Source organism: Tenrec ecaudatus, chromosome 1 (assembly GCF_050624435.1).
Source record: "Tenrec ecaudatus isolate mTenEca1 chromosome 1, mTenEca1.hap1, whole genome shotgun sequence".
NCBI lineage: Eukaryota > Metazoa > Chordata > Mammalia > Afrosoricida > Tenrecidae > Tenrec > Tenrec ecaudatus.
Genome location: NC_134530.1, coordinates 96,419,221 through 96,439,112, shown reverse-complemented (window position 1 = coordinate 96,439,112; position 19,892 = coordinate 96,419,221).

Sequence of the window (19,892 nt, the reverse complement as noted above, 5' to 3'; positions counted from 1 at the left end):
GAGTTGTAATCCTTAATGAAGGCTGCATCAGGAAGTTCCCCCAATCTTCTCTTTCAGCGAGTAAAGTTGTGTCATCTGCATATCACTGGTCATTAATAAGCCTTCCTCCCATCCTGATGCCAAATTCTTCATACAATCTAGCTTCTCTGGTGATTTGAATAAGTAGGGCGAGAGGATACAAGCCTGACACAACACCTTTCCTGGTTGTGTTGATGGCTTGTTTGTTGCTGGGATGCTGGAAGCTATGTCTGGTATTTCAAATGCCAACAAAATGAAGAGGTTTCAGTGGAGCTTCCAGACTTAGACCAGACTATGAAGAAGGAATCGGCTGCCCACTTGAGAGGAAATGGCCACTGAAAACCTTATGAATAGCATGGAAACATTGTGAGATTAACTAGGAGAACATTTGTGAAGTGCTTACTACAGTGACTATAATAAGTGAGCTGTCTATAAAAATAAGATCTGATAGCTAGCATTAGACATCTCAATTGCTTTGGGGAGACATTAACTGAAAATTATATCTAGGTGTCTGTTTTAGTGATATAACAAAAATTATGGTTATACATTTTACTATTTGAATAACTTTGATCTAGAACAAAGAGAAGAGTTAATCATAAGGGAAAAAGTAGATCTCTTCAGAAGCAATATCCTATACTCTGGAAACATTGGATCTAGTGTATAATGGAGGATTTGCCTTAAACTAGCACCTGGAAGCCATTCTAGAATCCCTAACCCAAATATAGTTCTGTTAATTGGCAGATTTGATGCTGGTTGCACATAGGAAGTTTTACTTTCTCAGGAAATAAAACCAATCAGAGTATCGGGGTGGTAGTGGTACTGAATGCTTAACCGTGGAGTGAGAAAAACTGAAATAGACCAGTACACTTATAGACAGTCCAGTTTCCACCAGATTAAAGGTTGTCTGACCACCCTCCAAGAAGTTCACCTAATTGACATTCTATAATGATCCACTCTCCCTACTGTTCAGATAGATATGCAGGATTGGGTATTGGAAAGTATAAGATTTCCCATTAACAACCTATCTCTGCCCCTAAACTCAGTTTTATCATCAGTAAAATGTGAATACTATTGTATTAGCCAAGTACAAGCATAGTTCTAATATAATTATGAGGATGGTGAAAGGCCGTGCAGTGCTTTCTTTCTGTTGTACAGAGGGTCACTGAGTAAAAACATTTAGTGGCGCCTCACAACAACCAAAAAACAAGCTGTTGCAATAATCAAAAGAAGCAACAAAGTCTAGAATTATGCAAGTCCACACTTAATTTTTAAAATAGACTTTCTTTAGTGCAATTTTAAGCTTACAGGGGGATAATGTGTAGAAATTACTAAGTTCCCATAAACCCTGTCTCCTCCTGCATACTATTTCTATTAATATCTTATAGTCACATGGCATGCTTTTTTACAATTGATGAAACAACCAAAGTAATACATTGTTAACGCCCATGATTGTGTTAAGTTTCACTCTAGTGTTATAAAATCCAATGGGCTTAAACAAATGCCCAACATTACAGTATCATATCTCACACTCCATTTTATATTGAGATAAAGCATATCTCTGCTAATTAAAACTCCTTTGCTATCAAATCTCAGCCGTCATACAATACATTTTGTAATAACAATATATGTCTTTGACCTTGGTTTTAGAGAAGTTAATATCTAGAATTTTGTATCATGGCATGTCATCCTTTGATTTTGATGGTAACGAGTAGGTCTGTCATTGCTGCTGAATTTTCAAAAGAGAAATGAAGAACACCTAGGTTTATTATTAAACTCTAAATTGAAACAAAATTACAGAAATCGACAGTTCTAAATAAAATGAAGAACAAAAGCTGGAGCATTTAATTAATTTTATTTTATCAGAACTAAAAATAAGTGAACAATTGGCTGTTTACACTCTCCTTAAAAACATCTCGAAATATATAATAAGGGAATACTGAATGCTTGAAGGAAAACATTGTTGACTTGTTCACGCTAAAGAAAAATTTGGGGAGGGGAAGGTGGGTGCGAACCAACCAGGGACAAGGGAAGTAGTGACCTAAAATTGATGGAGAGAAGGGTGTGGCATGTGTAGTGGGGTTTATCAAGGGCAATGAGCAGCGAGGAATTACTGAAACCTGAATGAAGGCCGAACATGATAGTGGGACAAGAGGAAATTAAAAGGAAATAGACGAAAGAACTAGGAGGCAAAGGACATTTATAGAGGTCTAAATACAGGCATGTACATATGTAAATATATGACAATTGGGAAATAGATCTATGTACTTATATGTTAACTATTAAGGTAGCAGATGGACATTAGACTTCTACTCAATTACTCCCTCAATGCAAGAACACTTTGTTCTAATAACCCAGAATTCTGTGATGCTCACCTTTCCAACACGATCACTGAAGACAAATGGGTGCATAAGCAAAATTGAAGAAAACTGATGGTGTCCAGCTAACAAAAGATATAGCATCTGGGGGCTTGAAGATAAACAAGCGGCCACCTAGTTCAGAAGCAACAAAGCCCACATGGAAGAAGCACACCAGCCTGTGTGATCACGAGGTGCCGAAGAGCTCAGTTATCAGGCATCAAAGAACAAAAAATCATATTGTGTGCTCGCCTCCCTGATACGATCTTTAGAGTGAACAAGACAAAAGGATGCATAAGCAAATGTGGCGAAGAAAGCTGATGGCGCCAAGGTATCAAAAGATATAGCATCTGGGGTCTTAGTGGCTTGTAGGTAAAACAGCGGCCATCTAGTTCAGAAGCAACAAAACCCACATGGAAGAAGCCACCAGCCTGTGCGATCACGAGGTGTTAAAGGGATCAGGCATCATCAGAACAACGGAATCATTTTGTGAATGAGGGTGGAGTGGAGACCCAAAGTCCATTTGCAGGCCACTGGACATCCCCTTACAGAAGGGTCTCGGGGAGGTGATGAGCCAGTCAGTGCGATGTAGCAACGATGAAACATTACAACTTCCTCTAGCTCCTAAATGCTGCCCCGCACCCCCGAATATCATGATTCCAATTCTAGCTTACAAATCTAGCTAGACCAGAGGATGTACACTGGTACAGATAGGAACTGGAAACACAGGGAATCCAGGGTAGATGATCGCTTCAAGACAAGTGGTGTGAGTGGCGATACTGGGAGGGTGGAGAGAGGGTAGGTTGGAAAGGGGTAATCGAATACAAGGTCTACATATAACCTCCTCCTTGGGGGACGGACAACAGAAAAGTGGGTGAAGGGAGATATTGGACAGTGCAAGATATGACAAAATAGTTTATAAATTATCAAAGGTTCATTAAGGAGGGGGCAATGGGGAGGGAGGGGAAAAGTGAGCTGATACCAAGGGCTTAAGTGGAGAGCAAATGTTTTGAGAATGATGAGGACAATAAATGTACAAATGTGCTTTACACCATTGATGTATGTATGGATTGTGATAAGGGTTGTATGAGCCCCTAATCAAATGATTTTTTAAAGAATTCATGATTATGCTTAAATAAAGATCTCTTCAGAAGATTCATTGTTCACTACAAAAAGTCCTTGTTTCTTGGTGCCAGTGAGTACCCCCACGTACAACAGCATGAAGCACTGTGTCACCTTCACAATACTTGCTGTGTGTGAGCCCATTGTTGCATCCACCACGTCAACCCATCTCATTGAGGACCTTCCTTGTTTCTCAGATCCTCTAATTGACCAATATGGTGTCCTTCTCCAGGGATCATGTCCTCCTGAGAGCGTCACCAAAGTACATAAGATGTCTCACAATTCTCACTTCTAAGGGCCATTCCAGGTGCACTATTCCCTTGACAAATATGTTTATTCTGGTAGTCCATGATATATTCAAAATTCATCAACAACAACCTAATTCGCAAAGACATCATTTTTCCTCGTTCTTCTTTATTCATTGAGCACCTTTTTCATGGATATGATGCAATTGAAATACCATGGCTAAACCTGAATCTCCAGGGGTCTTTAGCATTTAAAACACTAGGATGATGTGTGTGTGTGAGTAAATAGAGAGGGTAGTTTTTATAGTTTAAAATTTTAACTTAATTTTTCCTATTTAAAATATGTCTATCAAATAATCTGAAAAGGAAAGAAATTTTAAATCACTTATACTGTGGTGTAGTGATTACACTTTGGACTGCTAACCACAGGGTTATAAGTTCAAAACCACAAGCTGTTCCTTGGAGAAAGATGAGGTTTTCTACGCCAAAAAGAGTTACAGTCTTGGAAACACCCAAACGCACAGTTCTAACTTATCATGGAAGGTAACTATCAGTCAGAATCGACTCAATGACAGACACTCTTGCCATCCAAATACAAACTATGAAAATCTTGGAATATTCATTCTCCACAGACCTTTAGTCTGGAGATTAAAAGAGATAATAGCTCTCGATATTCTTTTTGATTGACCAGGCATAGAACAATAACTTTCTTTTAAATTTTATAATGTACAAAAATGAACCTACCATTGCTCAAAGAGATAGATGTAGCCTGAAATTATAAAGATCATCAGTGGGGGGAAAATAGAGATAAAGACCCTAATATATGGCATAAATATACTGTCCACCATAATGGACAACACACAGACAGCAGAAGACAGACTAGTTGCCTGGGACCTCCTGAAATCCTTATGAATATTAAAGGATTTCACCAAAGATAACAAGAGAAACTACAGACTGGGAAAACTTTTTGGCAATCACATTCCAGACAAGAAACAAATATCTAGAAATTACAGAAGAGGTCAACACCTCTACAAGAAAAACACAAATAACCATATGTCAAAATCAGCACACACACAAAAAAACCCTCCAAACTCACTGCTATCAAGTCAATTCCAACACACAGCAACCTCGAAGGGCAGGATAGAGTACATGAGTTGAAAGCCCCATCTCTCTCCTTCAGAGTGGGAAGTGGTTTCAAACTGCTGACCTTGCAGTTAGCAACCCAATGGGAAACCACTACGCCATTAGGGCTCCTATTTTAGATGGGCAGAGAATATAAATGGACACATCACAAGGGAAACAAACATGAAGAAATGTTCTCCTTCAGTGTTAGATCTATATCAAAACAACAATAAAGATCTCATTTCACTTAAGCAGTGATTTTTTTTTTCACTGCCATCAAATCATTCCCAACTCATAGCAATCCTATAGAACAGGATAAAACTACCCCTGTGCTTTCTTTATGGAAGTAGAAAGCCTAGTCTTTCTCCAGGCGAAGTGGCTGCTGGTTGTGAACTACTGACTTTGTGATTACCAACCCAACTCGAAATCTTTATACTACCAGGTCTCCTTAATGAGTTTTTTAAAAAGAAGAAGAAAAGAAAACAATAAATAATGAGGGTGTAGAGAGAGCTGAACCCTAATACAATGAAAAGCAAGGCCCTCAACAGCAATGGACTCAAACAACAATTATGAGAATAGGCATGACCAGAACTGTTTCCTTTTGGGCAGATGCATGCATGCGTAGACACATCGGCTGAATGGATATGGAAGGAGAAATGGACATCTACTCACAAATATACACAGGTTTTACAGGATGCATGTGTACATGGTATTTTCTGTAAGAATAGTCATGAGTGAGGTGGAGCATACAAAGGACAATTTGTGAAAAATTCTTTAGACATAACCAAACATCTTGAGACAAGTAGGGGCCAATCCTGGGGGTTCGGAGCCATAGTATTGAGGGACACCAAGATTAAGTGGAATCGCACAGTTCACAATGAAAATGTTGTATATCTTACTTTGGTGAGTAACAACTGGGATCTTAAAAACTGATTAATGGCCATCTAAGATTGAACCTATTGGTTTCTCCCTGTCTGAAGGAAAGAACATGGAAGATCTATGGATACAATTGTGGTAATTCAATGAACTAAAGGACCACATCAACCAAATTCTCCATGACCCTGAGACTAGAAGAACTAGATGTGTGTGGCTACCATCACCAACTACTCATTAAGAGCTCACATTTGAAGGTCCTGGATAGAGTGGGAGAAAAATGTAGAGCAAACTCAAATTCATAAAAGACCAGGCTTACTAATTGAAAAGTGGGTAGAGGGAGACAATGGTCAGGCAGAGTAAGACACGAAAAAATAATTTATAAATTTTCGAGGGTTCATGGGGGGTGGGGGGAAGAGATGGAAGTCCTGAGACTATGGCCCTTAATCACCCGTTAATTCTGGAAATGAACTCACCCACTTGGTACAATTTTCAGCCAAACATTCAACAGGTCATAAGGCAAAAAATGACACTAGCAAAGTGCACACGCTTTAGAACAATCAACCATTTGAGATTAAAGAGGCAGTATTTACCCCAGAGAGAAGTTCAGAAGGGTTAGGAAGGAAGGAGGAATAAAAACCGAGAACAGCGAATGTGGGATAAATTACTTTGCGGGGAATTGCAAAATGGGTATGAATTGTTGGTGGTAAAAATGCTGGTCTGCTTTTATAAACATTCACAAGAGTTAAAAATGTATGCAATAAAGCTAAAAATGTGGTAATATAAGATCTGCCTTATTATTCTGTATTATATCTCAGACTTTGGTGTATTTAAGTTTTCCTTAGCATTCTGATTTACAACTTGGAAATTCTAAAGACTACATCCATCAGTCTGTAGATCTCAGTTAGTACCCTACCTCTGAAGAGCTCTGGTTAGTCAGGAAGGACCCAACTCCCAAGCAAATGATCCAAATCTCTTTCTCTGTCCTAAGCTCAGTTGATATTCATGTGTTCCATCCACCACTGCATATCAGACTTATTTCCACCCGAGGCTGGGTTAGAGCAACAATTAAAGAAAGTATTGTCATAAGTGTTGGCTAAATTGGAAATGAAATTTAAACATAACCCATGACTAAGAGGGAATGATACAACTTGTAAATTACTCAAGCATTCGTTGGAATGGAACTTTTGAAATTCATGTTATGAAGAATGATTGTTCTTTTAAGAAAGCTGTTGGGGACTGAGAAGTGGGGTAATCATAGTCGGCAGTACCATCTGCAGGCCTGCTCTGAGGCGACTCTTTATTTGTGAGTTTCTTGTATAAAAGATTTGACTCTACAGAATATTTATGACCTTATAATGTCAAATACAATGTAATATTAATCTCAAACTGAAAACAAGTAATATGGGTTCTTGAATTGGTGAGATTTCTTGAATCAACAGTTGTATTCGTATTTATAATCAAAGGAGTAAACATAATTTAGAGAATCCAGAATGATTAAAGGAGCCCTGTGGATGCAGCGAAGAAGCACTCAGAGATTAACTTGAGTACCGTAAGGCTGACAATCTGAACCCACTACTCCGTGGGAGAAGGTGGAAGTGGTCTGATTCCATAAAGATTGTGGCAGTTAGATTTTATGTCAACTTGAAGATGTTTGAAAATGGAGGGGTGGAATCCAACCTGTCAATCCTGATGCTGCCTCCTTGGGGGATGGGGCCTTCTAAAAAGAAGAAGCTAGGAACTTCCTTCTGTCTGCCCCATTCCCTTGCCTGTCTGGGACTTTGCCCTCAGGGGCCACCCGACGTTGGGTGCAGTCGGTGCCCTGCTGTGTTTTCATTAATCCTGGATCCACACACTTGGCATCCACTGCTTTGTGATCCCCACCTCCAATCCCACTGCTTCCTGCTTCACTTGTCCACAGCATTAGCCTGCAGCTGCATGAGCCTGAAAAGGGACTAATGGACTAGAATTGGATTCCTGGGCTTGAGTTGGACTAGGTTTGGATGCCATCTTGATATAAAATTATTTCTAGATATAAATCTCATATGAATATAAGTGTTGCTGGATTTGTTTCATTGGTATTCTGGCCCAACAAAAATACACAATTTGGAAAGCCCAGGGCAAAGAAGTTCTACACTGTCCTAGAGGGTCATGTGTGACTTGGAATTGAGTCAACAGCAACAGGTATTTGGGTTAGAATAGATGTAGAATGATCATGGATATTGGAATGATGAAGAATTGAGTTCGCGACTTCTGGAAAGATGGCGACTGAGTAACACATACCAGAGGGACTCTGCCAAAATCAGCCCAGGAGAGTTGTTAGAGGAAAATTCAACACTGCTGGATTGCAGGAGGAGCATCATAAAGATAAGTAGGCACAGACGCACAAGGTTTTCAGGGGTTGGGGGCTTTTGACATACCACAGTGGAGGCCGGCTAGGGCTTGATCTTAGCCCCGCCACTGTCTTGGCCAGAGCCAGGAACATTTGGAGCCCATGTGGGCGCTTAATCTCAACACAGCCACAGCTTGTTGCCGCCTGCCTCGGGGCAGGGACTAAACCCTTGCAACCCCAGAGGCTGGGATCGGGGCTCATCTACTTTGTTACTTTTCTTTCCCTCTCTTTTTTCTATCTCCCCTCCTCCAACAGTCTCAATTGGCTGGGTAGGGGCTTTTTCTCAACACAGCCCCAGCTTGGCACCACCTGCCTCCAGGCAGGGAATAAACCCTTGCTGCTCCACTAGGGCAGGGATTGGGGCTCAGCTACAGTGTTACTTTGGTTTTCTGTCCTCTCTATTGCTGCACAGTCTCAGGGGGCTTACTTTTTAATTATTTTCTCCTCTTTATCTCGTTTATGTTCTCTCACACTCCACTGCTGACCTCCAGATCACTCCCCTAGCCTACAGCATTTATGCCTGCCCCACACACAGCTAGGTGAGCTCCAGCCTGTTCAGCTAGCCCAAGGCTGGGAAAAGCCCTGCCAACTTCCACCAGGGGATACTCCACCCAACTTCTTACCAGGGAATCCTGACTGCGTGCCTGGGAGAGCTCTTATATTTCCTCTGTTGTCCCACATGACTGAGGGAACTTCCTCCTCCCTACCTTAGTGCCTCATAAGGCCTAAGGCAGCTCCGCCAACACTCGTCAACGTTCCAAGCTGCTGCAGGAACCTCTGCTCAACCTAAGCAACACCAAAGAAGACAACCCACCAGCCTTCTGGGCCACTCCCCTGAGAGGGAAGCCACAGGAGGATAAAGTGGTAGGTTAATTCCATAGTGAAATTAGCTGTAGTCAGTTCGAAAAAGCATTCCTATAAGTCTCCCAAAGAGAGACAGTGCTTTTCGACTCCCTGGAAAATAGCACCTGCTCGTCTAAAACAACACAGTGCAAAAAACCATCAACCCCAACGACCTCAAAACAAAACAAAAAAACAGGAGAAACAAAAGGCAATGGCAGAAGATGTCCTGAAAATAACAACATGTGTAGAAGAAACAGACATTGAGCTGCCACAGAGAAAAAAATTTCAGAATGCTGCTTGGAGACATACAGGATATGAGGGAAACAATAAAGAAAAAGGATGAAATGATTGAGGAGATAAAGTCCATACACCAAAGGGAAACACTAGAATTTAGGGAGGAAATAACAAAAACCAGTTGCAGATACACAGACCTTGAGAATCCACTGGAGGAAGCAGAGAACTGCACTAGTGACTTGGAGGACAGCCAAGCAGATTTTAACAAATGTGAACAAAAATCTAATAAGATCATCAGAGAAGTTGAAGAAAACCTAAGAGCTATGTCTGATGCTATGAAGAGGAACAACATTAGAATTATTGGATTACCGGAGGAAGACACAACAAAGAAGTCATCTGCAACAATAGTGAGCGAATTCTTGTAAGAAAACTTCCCTAGCTTACTGAATGAAAACCAGGCAACCATTCAGGACGCTGAAAGAACACCGGCTAGACTGTATCCCAAGAAAAAGTCACTGAGACATATAATAGTTAAACTATCCAACTTTGAGGATAAGGAGGAAATCATGAGAGCAGCTAGGGAAAAATAAAGAGGTACATAGAAAGATTCCCAAATAAGAATTTGCTCAGACCTATCAGCAGAAACTATGGATAAGAGGAAAGAGTGGAGTAACATACTCCAAAAATTGAAGGAAAACACCGCAAACTCCCCCAGCCAAATTATCGATCAAGATAGATGAAGAAGAGTTTTCCCAGACAAGGAAAAACTCAAAGAATATATTAAAAGAAACCCAGCCCTACAAAAGATCCTTTCTGACCCAGTATGGGCAGAAGAACAATACTCACCAAGCATAAATAAGAGACTGCCACACAGAACAACCTCACCCAGAGAGCAACAAGATAGCATTAGCTTAAGGATGGAAAAAAGTCAAGAATCACACACACACACACACACACACACACACACACACACACACACACACTACTAACGAGAAAGGAAAGTAGGGAAACGCCCAACACATAAGGTATAAGATGACATCACAGAGACTGCAGATGGAGATAATAACCCTGAATGTCAATGGCCTGAATTCAGGCATTAAAAGACTGAGGCTAGCAGACTGGCTTAGAAAACACACCCATCAATCTGCTGCCTACAGGAGACACATCACAATGCTACAGACAAAAGTAGGCTGAGAATCAAAGTCTGGAGAAAGGCATCTCAAGCAAACAGCAATTCAAAGGAAGCAGGGGTTGCAATCCTAATCTCAGATAAAAGTGACCTCAAAGTGCAAACATGAAAAAGAATTAAGGAGGGACACTGTATAATGCTCAAGGGAATGGTAGACAAAGAACCACTAAGCATTGTTAACATATATTCCCCAAATGAGAGACCTGCTGAATACGTCATCCAAACACTCCAAGAGATGAAAAAAGAAACCACAGCCTCAACAATTATAGTGGGTGACTTCAGTACACTGCTCTCTGAGAAAGATAGATCACAGGGAAAGAAACTCAAAAGGAGGCTAGAGATCGAAACACTACAATTAGGCAATTTGACCTGATAGATATTTGAAGAGCTTTTCATCAAATACAAATAAATTCACATTCTTTTCAAGCTTGCATAGCATATATTCAAAGACAGACCACATGCTGGTGGCATAAGGCAAATCTACATATATTTAAGCACATTAATATCATACAGGCCTTTCTCCCTGACCACTGTACCATAAGGCTGGAAATCAACAAAAGGAAGACAAAGAAAACAAGAGCAAACAATTGGAGGATGAATAACTCTCTCCTGCAACAGGAGTACATGCTAGTACAGATCAAAGATGAAATTAGGAAATTCCTAGAAACCAACTAGAATGAGAACACAATGTACCAAAACTTATGAGACACAGCAAAGCAGTTATCAGTGGAAGTTTCATCGCAATACATGCACACCTGAGAAAGGAAGAATGACTCATGATTGTTGTGCTCGCACAAAATTTACAGCAACTAGAGCAGAGGACAAGCCTAGTAATAACAAAATAAATTATAAAAGTCGGGGCTGAGATTCAGGAGAGGGAAAATAAGAGAACCATGGAAAAAATTAATGCTGCTAAAAGTTGGTTCTTTGAAAGGATAAACAAAATCGACAGACCACTGGCAAACCTAACCAAAGAAATGAGGGAACAAATTTCAATAGCAAGAATAAAGGATGACAGAGGGGACATTACAACAGGCCCTAATGAATCAAAAGGATAATTACACAGTACTACAAAGGAGTGGAAGGAAAATTTATCAAGACAATACAAACTATATACGAAAAACCAACAGCCAACGTACTCAGTACTCTGGTGAGTGGAAGGAAAATTTCTCAAGACAATACAAACTATGAAAAACCAACAGCCAATATGGTAATCAATGGAGAAAAGACTAACACAATCCCACTGAAAAGGGGGACCAGACAAGGATGCCGCTCTTCCCCACTCTTATTAATGTCGTGCTGGAAGTTTTAGCTAACAGCATAAGGCATAGAAAAGACACCAAAGATATTCGTCTGGGGAAGGAAGAGGTGAAACTATCGTTATTTGCAGATGATATGTAATAAATAAAAAAAGTCAAGGCCATTTGTTGTCTGCATACTCAATGCATCTGAGAGTTGTGAAATATCCTTCTCAGTGACACTGGAGTTTTGAAGAGACTGTCATGCTGCATGACTTCTCCCGTTAATGTTTACATTTAAACCCAGATGAATGCTTCTAACTCTCTAGAGCAGTGGTTCTCAACCTTCCTAATGCCGCAACACCTTAATACAGTTTCTCATGTTGTGGACACCCCAACCACAAAATTATTCTCATTGCTACTTTATAAATGTAATTTAGCAAAATTATGAATCTTTTATGAATCATCATAACAGATGCATGAATTTACATGAATTCATACATGATCATGATTCATGAATGTATATTCATGAATCGTCATATAAATATCTGCCACGCAGGATGTATTTTCATTGTTACAAATTGAACATAATTAAAGCATAGTGATGAATCACAAAACAATATGTAATTCTATGTTGTGAACTATTTATTTCTAATGACAAATAAATGAAATTTTGTCTTGAAGCATGGTGTAGCATCGATAACAGTCTTCATGCCAGGTACTCGTATGTGGGCGAATCTGCGTGTGGCCGCACCAGCTGGAGACCATAGAGGAGCGATATCTCGGTTCCTAAGGCTACTAGAAATGTGTGTCTTCCAATGGTCTTAGGTGACCCCTGTGAAAGGATCATTCAACCCCCAAAGGGGTCATCACCCACAGGTTGAGCACCACTGCATTAGAACATCTAAAGATGGATGCTTCAAAATCACCTAACAATGACGTGGCAGAAAGCTCTGGTCATCGAGTTCTGGAAAGATTAAAGCCATGCCATTGCATCCACTCTGGCTCTTTGCAATCTTATGGGAGGTTTCAGAGGCTGTACATCTCTCCAGGAGCAGAGAGCCACACCTTACTGAGGGCACCAGGAGGAAAGTCCTCGCTTACCAGGAGACAGCACGAGGAAAACTAACGGCCTATTTCTACCTCTGCAACACATGGGAGTGCCACAACGGGGAATTTATTTGATGGCAAAAGGTTTGGCTTTTGATTTTTATATGTATTCTTTGCTTTTAATGTGCATGTCATTGATGCTATTTTAACTTTTATCATGTACTTGTTGCTTTTTTTTAATAAGCCCCCAGGAGAAAGAAATACACCCCCCCCCCTTGCCATTGGTTCTTTTCCAACGTATAGTGACCTTACAGGACCGAGGCTCGAACAACTACCTCCATAGAGTTTCCAAGGCCATCAATCTTTAGGAAGCAGACTGCTCATCTTTCGCCTCCAGAATGGCTTGTGGATCCCAAACACTGACATTCCGTTAACAGCCAAGCAGCTAAGCACTTTACCACTGCTTCCACAGAGCTCTTAATTTCCCAAACAAATGAAAAGTTGTTTTTAAAAAGCTAGAAAAGGAGAAGCTATGAAAGCACCTTTACATTACCGAGCAAATGAAAAGTTATTCAAAGCTTTGCTTCTAAATAGAATAGAGAGAGGAGATGGTTTAAGCGAGCAATTCAGATTTGGGAGAAACTTGCTCTGAAATCATAAAACATATTCTCAAAAGAATCTATATCCAATTTTCTCAAAATTGATAAGAGTAAGATAAAATGTCTACAATCCAATTCTCTCAGGAAGCAGAGGCTTAGCTAGAATTTTCTCTTTTAGATCTGTGGTTTTGTAGTAGAAAATGATATCCATTTACAGACATTTCACAAAGCATTTTGCAACATTTTTGGCCTATGGGTGATTACTGTCTATGTGGAAAACTAACATAAGTGCAATTACCTGGATCAGTAGTAAACTCAGACAAGATTTACTTATGGAAGAAAACATTGAAGACTTATTATGTTCTTTTTTGTATTATAACGATCCATAAAGTCCAGATTGAGCTGTATTGTCTGAAAGATATAGATTAGAATAACTGGTAGGGAATAGTTTTGAGTTTTTTTTTTTTTCACACGTTGCATCCAAACTTCTGAATTCATTTTTTCTAACCTCGATTGTGTTATCAGACACCCACAGAGGATAGTGATTCTGCAGTGGACTACTACTAACCTCAAGGTCCAAACTACCAGCCTCTCCAGGGGACAAAGATGTGGTGTCCTACTTCTATCGTTACAGTCTCTGAAGCCTAAAGGGGCAGGTCTCTTCTGTCTTATAGGATCGCAATGAGTCACTTCTGATTTGATGGCAGTGAGTTTGGTTTGGGATATTGTGTTATTACACTTATACCACAGCAATAGACATTAATCACTCCCACCTTCACCTAGCTAAATGAAACTCATTCTCTAGTATTTGTCTAAAATATCCTTTCCTCTACAAAGTAGTGCTTCTAACTGTGAACCCAAAAGACCCTTCATCTGTTTCACGGAGCTTGCCATATTGTTAGGGTAATAGATGTATGTGCCTGTTTCCTTTGAGCTTCTGGAGGCTCCCAACTATCTTGTTCATTTACACTACTTCCAATGTTTGCGCTTCGTTGCCCTCTAACCATTGGTCTCATATATGCTGCGCAGAAATGCTCTACAGAGGGGGAAAATGAGGAGTTGACGCCAGGGGCTTAAGTGGAGAGCAAATGTTTTGAGAATGATCATGGCAACAAATGTACAACTGTGCTTGACACGATGTATGTCTGTATGGATTGTGATAGGAGTTGAACGAGCCCCCAATAAAATGATTTTTAAGGAAGAAAAAGAAATGCTCTACAGGGATGTAAAGGCTGTGACCTTCTAAAGGCAGATCCCAAGGCGTCTTCTAAGGTGCCTCTGGGTGAAGGGGAGCCCCAACCTTTAGGCTAGTCATCAACGACTTGACTGTCTGCACAGCACAGGGAAACAGGGATTGTTAGCTGCGGTCACATCATCGTGACCCCAAGTGCAACCACAGAGCACCGCCCGACCCTGCGCCACCCTCACCCTGTGCCATTGTTTGAGCCGATCGTTGCAGCCTCTGTGTCAATCCATCTTCTTAAAGACTTCCATCTTTTTTACTAATCCTCCACCAAACGTGATGTCTTTCTCCAAATTGTAGGGAGTGAAGTTTCACCATCCTCTCTTTTCAGGAGCATTCACACTATGTATTTTCCAAGAAAGAGTTGCTGATTTTCTGTATTCTTAATCAACACCATGATGTAAAGGAATCAATCCAGTTTTATATGAGGCAATGAAAATACCACGGCTTGGGTCTGGGCACCTTAGTCTTCAAAGTCAAATCGTTGCTTTGTAACACTGTGAGCAGCACGTTTGCAGCAGATTTGCCTGGTGCAGTCGTTGTGTTGATTTCCTGACTGCTGCTTCCATCTTCATCATTATAGATCCGAGTGGAACGAAATCCTTGACAATTTCATTCTTTTCTTCATTTGTCATGACGTTACTTATTGGTCCAGGTGTGAGGCACTTTGTCTTCACTTTGCTTATTTGTTTTCATATATGATCCAGTCTAAAGATTATACTTTTTGATCCTCATGCATAACTGCTTTCTGTCCTCCTGGCGATAATCATTTTCACAAAACTAGTCAGTATTTTGGCTCCTCAGAAAGAAATATGACAATTTGTTTATAGAACAATGGTGGTCTCATGGTTGATTTTTTTCCCTCAGCCGTTTTTATAATTCCCAAATTTGCTATCATGAACATGGACATATGAGGAACACATTTTTCAAAATATGTACCTTGTTGGAGATAGTGTGGCATGAGTGAGAGCACAGGTTTCGTAATCCCGTTTGTGTTTGAGTCACTGTCCTGCCATTTATTAGCTATGCAACCTTTTTGTTCTGTGAAGTGGAGAGCAACCAGCAACATGGGGCAGGTTAATAACATCAGATCACCTCCATCATGGAAAGAACAGCGTTTTGTTTTTACTAGAATAGATGCTCCTTCTGGATAGACAAGTTTGTCTTCCCTGTGCCAATGCTATGGCAAAACTACCACACCTGTGTGAGCCATGTTCAGGATCTGCATATGTCTATAAAATGCCCCTGGTCCTGGTGGGAAATGATCAAGGGTAAGGTTGCTTAGAGAAGAGGTATACTCTAGCCCAGGTGGCGATGAAGCATGGTAGTAGGGCAGGAGGAAAGTCAAGGGAGATGGAGGAAAGAGCTAGGAGTCAAAGGGCATTCATGGAGGTCTAGACAAAGACATGTACATGCAAATATATATAGGAGGTTGGGGAAATAGATCTTTGTGTCGATATTTATAGGTCAAGTATTAAGGTGGCGGAAGGACCTTGGGCCTCTACTCAAACACTCCCTCTATGCATGAATACCTTCTTTTATTAAATTGGAACTCTATGATGCTCACTCTCCCGACACAACGGCTGGAGCCAAAGTGGGTGAACAAGTAAATGTGGTGAAGAAAGCTGATGGTGCCCGGCTATCAAAAGAGATAGTGACTGGGGTCTTAAAGGCTTGAAGATAAACAAGCGGCCATCTAGCTCAGAAGCAACAAAGTCCACATGGAAGAACACACCAGCCTGTGTGATCGAGTGGTCCCAAAGGGATCAGTTACCAGGCATCAAAGAACAAAAAATCATATCATTGACTGCACACCTCCATGATAGGATCGCTGAAGACAAATGGGTGCACAAGCAAATGTGGTGAAGAAAGCTGATGGTGCCCGGCTATCAAAAGAGATAGTGTCTGGGGTCTTAAAGGCTTGAAGGTGAGCAAGCGGCCATCTCACTCAGAAGCAAATAAGCCCACATGGAAGAAGCACACCGGCCAGTGCGATCACGAGGTGCCCAAGGGACCAGATATAAGGCATCATGCAAAAAAAAAGATATAAGTGTGTGTATGTATGTGTATATATGTGTATATGTATATATGTATGTGTATATATATATATATATTATATTAAATGAAGGGGGAAGTGCAGAGTGGAGACCCAAGGCCCAAGTGTCGGCCAATGGAGATCCCCTCATAGAGGGGCTTAGGAGAGGAGATGGGTTAATTAGGGTGTGAGGTAGTATCGATGAAGAACACAGCTTTCCCCCAGATCCTGGATGCTTCCTCCCCCCAACTACCATGATCCGAATTCTACCTTGCAGGGCTGGATAGGACAGAGGCTGTACACTGGTACATATGAGGGCTGGAGGTACAGGAAATCCAGGGTGGATGATACCTTCAGGACCAAGGGCGTGAGGGACGATGCTGGGAGAGTGGAGGGTGAGTGGGTTGGAAAGGGGGAACTGATTACAAGGAGCCACATGTGACCTCTTCCCTGGGAGAGGGACAGCAGAGAAGGGGGGAAGGGAGACCCCGGATAGGGCAAGATATGACAAAATAACGAGGTATAAATTACCAAGGGCATATGAGGGAGGGGGGAAAGGGGAGGGAGGGGGAGGAAAAAAAAAGAGGACCTGATGCAAGGGGCTTAAGTGGAGAGCAAATGCCTTGAGAATGATTGGGGCAGGGAATGTATGGATGTGCTTTATACAATTGATGTATGTATATGTATGGATTGTGGTAAGAGTTGTTTGAGTCCCTAATAAAATGTAAAAGAAGAAAAGAGAAAAAAATGATTAGGGCAAAGACTGTACAGATGTGCTTTATACAATTGATGTATGTATATGTATGAACTGTGAAAAGAATTGTATCAGCCCCAATAAATTGTTAAAAAAAAATGCCCCTGGTTTTTCTTCTCTGGAGAACCTAGCTACTTGGGTAAATTAGACCACCTTTTAGAGACTACCTCCCCATAAATAAAATAAGGATAATACTATTACCATTATGCTATATGTACCTTGGGGAGCAATTGTGAGGGTTAGAAACAATGTATAGACATGCATCATACAGATCTTTCTATATTGAAGGCTGATTGTCACTCTGGAAAAGTGTGATTCTTGTCTAGTTCTCTCCATTGATGAACATTTTATATGGTTGTTTTTAACTTTTATTGTGATTTACAAGAACATTTATGGAACACATCCCTTTTCCATTCAACAATTCAGACTCATTTAGTTTCATGCCCTTGATTGCAATCCAAAGAGTGTAACATCATTCAACCCACTTTCCCCCTGTTTCCATTCCTCTGTCTCTCCTATCACTTTCTGTTTTCTGAACTTTATTCTAGAGAAAATACTTACTGATTTCAAATGGCTGGTTGTTCTTAGGAATGCATGCCTCCTTAAAGTTACTGCATGCCTTAGAGACCTGTCTATTGTTCGGAAGAGCATTCAACAATGATTGCAGTAGTGCACCGACAGGACTGCTAGAGGTTGAGGCCGGATTCAGAAGAGGATGTGATACAAAGGACATCATTGCTGGTTATCAGACAGATCTTGGCTGAACACAATAAATAACAGAAAGATATTTACCTGTGTTTCATTGACAATGCCAAAGCATTCAACTCAGCGGATACTAACAAAGTATGGATACCTTTGAGAACAAGGAGAATTCCAAAATACTTCATTAGACTTATGCAAAACCTGCACATGGATCAAGAGGAAGTTGTTGGAACAGAACAAGTGAATATTGCATTGTTTTAAATCAGGAAAGCTATGTGTCAGAAAAACTGGATTAAATGAAAAGGAAAGCTAAATCAGGATTGGAGGAAGACTTACTAACTACCTATGATATCCAGATGAGACAACCTTGCTTGTTGAAAATGAGGAGGCATGGAAGCATTGCTGATGAAGATCATGTGTAGCCAAGAAAATCAAAATCCTTATAACTGTCCCTTACAATAGGTAACATCATGATAAATGGGGGAAAGTTTGAAATTGGCAGGGTTTTCATCTTGCTTGGTTTCATATTCAAGGCTCATGAAAGCAACAGTCAAGCGATCAAATGCTATATTGCATTAGGTAAATCTGTTGCACAAGACCTATTTAGACTATTGAAAAGTCAGGATGTTACTTTGAGGACCAACGTAGGTCTGACCCAAGCCATGGTATTCTCCAGGGCCTTATGTGCATTTGAAAGTGGGACACTGAATAAGGAGGACCAAAGAATCAACAGTGCACTTGAATTGTACTGGAGACAAATACTGACAGTGCCACAGACTGCTAAAGACAAATCGGTCTGTCTTGGAAGAAGTGTGACCAGCATGGTCCTTCGAGGCACGATGGCTACACTTCATCTTACATGCTTCATCGTACATGCTTCATCTTACATAGTTTGGAAATGTTTTCTGAAGAGACCAGTCCCTGGAGAAGAACATCTTGCTGGGTACAGTGGAGGGGCAGTGAAAAAGAAGAAGGTCCTCAAGGAGACGGATGGACACAGTGACTGCAATGATGGACACAGGCCCAGGAACAACTGAGACGAGGGCCGTGTTGCGTTCTGCTGTGCATGGGGTCGCTATGGGTCTGAACCAACTCTATGGGACCTAACAATAAAAACAATTGCTTGTCTCCCCAATTATCTGTCAGTTTGTCATGCTGTGGTGACTTGCTTGTTGCTGTAATGTCCAGAAGCTATATCAGTGATATTGCAAATACCAGCAGGGTTACCCGTGAGAAAGAGATTTCAGTGAGGCTGCCAGACTAAGAACAGACTCACAAGAAAGAAGAGGCTGTCTACTGCTGAAGGATAGGTCACTGAAAAATTAATGACTAGCAGGAGAACATTCTCGGACTTAGACACTGAAGGTGAGCCCTCGGGTTGGAGGGCACTCAAAAAAATTTATTGAGTGACCATGACGCAGGAATGTTCTAGGGATGACTGAAAAAACAAGGTTTGTTTCTTTCCTTGGATGCACTAAAGATTAGGATTTAGGTCTTTTACAAAGAGACTTAGAGCCTTGGCTTAGATTCCTAAATCCCAGGACAATTCATCTTAAAATACACAATGAGCTACAAACTTGTTCCTTATGGAATTAAGTCCCATACTTATTTGCTCATATTCAGCCCAAGTTGTTTGTCTACAATCTCCTTAATAGCGTGGCATCATCCTGCTTGGGGTTCCTTCTAATACTAACTGTCCAGACTTGCTCTTTGAAGAGTTCAAAATCTTCTCCTTTCTTTCTGCCAAAGTAGCAGTGCATTTACACTAGCAGTCTTAAAGATAGTCAAATGGACGGCAGCTCGAATTTAGAAAACGCTCTAAAATGAAAACTTTAATTTAAAAAAACTTCTGAAAATAAGTGAACCTACAACTCAGATA